The sequence below is a fragment of the Dipodomys merriami genome, unplaced genomic scaffold (assembly GCF_024711535.1).
Source record: "Dipodomys merriami isolate MVZ:Mamm:240054 unplaced genomic scaffold, mDipMer1.0.p SCAF_510, whole genome shotgun sequence".
Classification (NCBI taxonomy): Eukaryota; Metazoa; Chordata; class Mammalia; order Rodentia; family Heteromyidae; genus Dipodomys; species Dipodomys merriami.
Window position 1 is genome coordinate 697,099 of NW_027206081.1, and position 3,743 is coordinate 700,841.

Below are 3,743 nucleotides of genomic sequence, written 5' to 3' on the forward strand. Positions count from 1 at the left end.
AAGTTTACTTTTAAGCTTTTAGCCCACTTAATTATTGGGCAGGTATTTCTTTGAGGTGTTGTTGGGGGATTTAATTTTTTGAGTTCCAAGTATATTTTAGGTATGAGACCCTTATGGGTTGTAGGGCTAGTGAAGATCTTCTCCCAATCAATGGGCTTTCTATTGATCTTGCTAGCTATGTCCTTTGCCATGTAGAATCTCTACAGCTTAATGGAATCCCATTTGTCCAACCTTGCTTTGATTTGTTGTGTTTCTGCATCTCTATTTAAAAAATTCAGGCATGTGCCCAGGAGACCTGGGGTTTCTCCTATTCTATCCTTTAATGTTTTCAGGGGGTCTGCTTTGACTCTGAAGTCTTTGATCCTTTTGGAGGTAATTCTGTTGCAGGTTTATGTATATGTATCTAGCTTTAGATTAACCAATTTTGCTATTTACTGAAGAGACTATCTTTCTTCCATTCTATTTTTTTAGCTCCTTTATCAAAGATTAGATGGATATAAGTCTGTGGGTTCATTCCATTGATCCAGAGGTCTCTTCTTGTGCCAGTACCACACTGTTTTGATTACTATGGCTTTGTACTAGAATTTGTAATTTGGTATTGATATTCCTCCAGCACTGTTTTTTCTGTTAAGGATCATTTTTGCTATTAGGGGTCTTTTATTGTTCCATATGAATTCTTGGATTGCTTCTATTTCCTTGAAGAATGATTGGAATATTGACAGTTATTGCATTGAATTTGTAGATACCCTTGGGAAGTATTGCCATTTTAATGATATTGATCCTTCTGATACAGGAGCAATGGAGGTTTTTTCCACTTTCTAAGTTGGGCTTTGATTTCCTTTCCAGGTTTTTAAAGTTTTCGTCATAAGGTCCTTCACTTCTTTAGTGAACTCTTAGGTATGTTATTTTTTGTGGGTTTATTACAAATTTAGTTCCTTTCTTGATTTCAGACATGCTTTTCTCATTGTTGGCATACATAAAAGACGCTAATTTTTGAGGGCTAATTTTATACCCTGTTATTTTGCCAATGTTTTGAATCAGCTTGAGTAATTTGGGAGTGGAGTCAGTAGGATTCTTTAAATACAAGATAATATCATCTGCAAAGAGGGAGGGGTTTTAGTTCATTTTCCACTATTTGGATCCCTTTTATGTTTACATCTTGTCTTATTGCTGTAAGTAGGCATTCTAATACTAAATTGTAGAGACGTGGGGAGTGGACATCCTTGTCTCATTCCTGAGTTAGGAAGAAATGTCTTTATTTTTTCACCATTACGTATAATGCTGGCTGCCTGTGTGTCATATTCAGACTTTATAGTATTGAGAAATGTTTCTTTGATTCGTACTTTTTCCACAGCCTTCATCATAAAGGGGTGCTGGATTTTGTCAAATGTTTTTTCTGCATATACGGAGTTAACCATGTCGTTTTATCCTTGCTCTTGTCGATGTGATGAATTATATTAATTCATTTGCGTATATTGAACCAGCCTTGCATCCCTGAAATGAATCCTGTTTGGTCGTGGTGTAGATTTTTTTGACGAATTTTTGAAGTTGACTAGCCAAAATTTTGTAGACAATTTTTGCACTAATGTTCATCAAAGAAATGGGTCTATAATTATCTTTCTTTGATGATTTCCTGCCTAGTTTGGAATAAAGGTTATAATGGCTTTTTTATTGTAAAGACAGTATACAGAGGGGTTAGAATTACTTGAGTAAGGTAAGGAGTACATATCTTATCAAACATTGTTACCCCCTACTTTGTTTTCCCCTACCATCCTGTAAGGCCGGCTCATGGATGGCTATCAGACTCCACCTTCCTTGCAGCAAAGTCTCCACCCAGTACCTGTGATACCTAGGCAACTGGGACACCTGGAAGAGGTCACATCTGCATCCAGTGAGGTCACATCTGAATTTGATGTGGCCACACCTTTGTCCACCCATACCCTAGATAAGGGCTAGCACAGTCCCAGGCGCCCTCTCTCTGCTCTTTTCTAGATCTTTTCTATCTCTTCTCTTTTCTAGTTATTTTCTCTTTTCTAGCTCTCTCTTAGCTCTTTTCCCCAGCTCTCTCTCTTTCTGTCTTTCCCAGCTCTCTGCCAGGCTTTTCCCCACCGAGTGGAGGACCAAGATGGCCTGGTGCCAGCCTGAAAGATGAATAAACTTACCCCTTATCTGAATACCACACGCGTGGTGCTCTTCTTACATGGCTATCTCTTTTTAAAAACCTAACATAAATGGTGCTGTGACTCACAAAAAGGGCTTAAAGTCAGGATAGCTGGGATTCCTCTCTTTATTTTTCCTCTTTTTTCTTTTACTTTGTTTGTTTTCCCATTATGGCTCTGAGGAATACCAACAGTTCTGATGGCCTTTTGCAAACTGGTCTGTCTGCTGCACAATCAGTGCATAGATACCATTGCTGGCCTTCACATCCACGTCCATACCACTTCTCTACTCTGGTGAGTGAAACTGCTCTCTACAACTCTCTGTTGCTCTGCTGCTCTGTTGTACTGATGTGGCGCCATGCCAGAGAGCTCCTACGGCCTTTAGTTGACAGGCTGGTCACCTCTGAAGCCGAGGACACTTGGTTTTGGAGGCTTGGCCATTTCTCTCTAGAGGGTTCCGGGGGAAGTCAGGACTCTGCTTCTGCTGGTCAGCTCTCCTTCACTCACCAGACTGACTCTCTTACTCATTTAATGGGGTGCTGCGAGTCACGCTGGAACCATGAAACCCCTTTGAAATGCCTCCTGCACTCCCTGGAAATCCAGAGCACCTCATTTTTATGCCATTCTCAGATGTAGACCGTTTTTGCTACTGGAATGGTAAATGGTCAGAAGTCTGTTTACTTTCAGGCTCTCTTTGCTTTCTCTGCCGTTCATGTCCAACTTTCCCTATCTCTCCCTTTCTCTTTTCTACATTTTGGCTTGTGCCCTGAAGAGTGTGACACAAGCTGGGTCCCAGGGACTCCGCCTCTAGGTTCCCTCTCAAAGTCTAGCCAATGTAGGCTTGATCTATTTGTTCAGGCTTTCTTTGCATTTTTACAGAAATTCACATTCTTGAATTCGCCATCTTGGCCTCATGATGGGTTAAGGGTTTGGCCCCATCTGACCCTTAACCTTCCACCAAGCTTACTACTCCATCTATTCTAAGGTGCCTTGCTAACAAGTTGCTCTTTTCACAGGCTCTGGTATCTGAGGCCCAACCATCTGTATTGTTAGCAAAGATGTCTAAACGTTGTCAAAATTTTAGGTTTTGAGTTTTGCCTTTTGTGTTATGTGTTGTGTATTCTACTGACTACGTGGTTCTAAAATATTGGGCATATCAATGCTAAAATTCTCATCAAATCTAATGAGTTTTGTCATTGTAGAATATTTGTTGGTCAGTTCTTGATAAGGAGCAGGTAAGCTCTACTTATTCTACTTGATCTCCTTGTTACTTTAATTGGAAATAATAAGGGGCTTTTGTGGCAAAAATTGCAGTTCAAAGCCAGCCCGGGCAGGAAAATCCCTAAGACTCCATCTCCCAACTAACCTGCAAAGAGCCAGGCTGGAAGCCTGGCTCAAGACTCATCTCTAACCAGCCAAACTCTGCAAGTGGTACTATAACTCAAAGTGGTTCAATGCTGGCCTTGAGCAGAAGTGCTCAGGGACAATGCCCAGGCCTTGAGTTCAATCCTCTTTGAATATCAACTGGGACAAGCCAACCTAGCAATGAGCACCTATACTCAGCCAGTCTGGGGAACAAGGAAA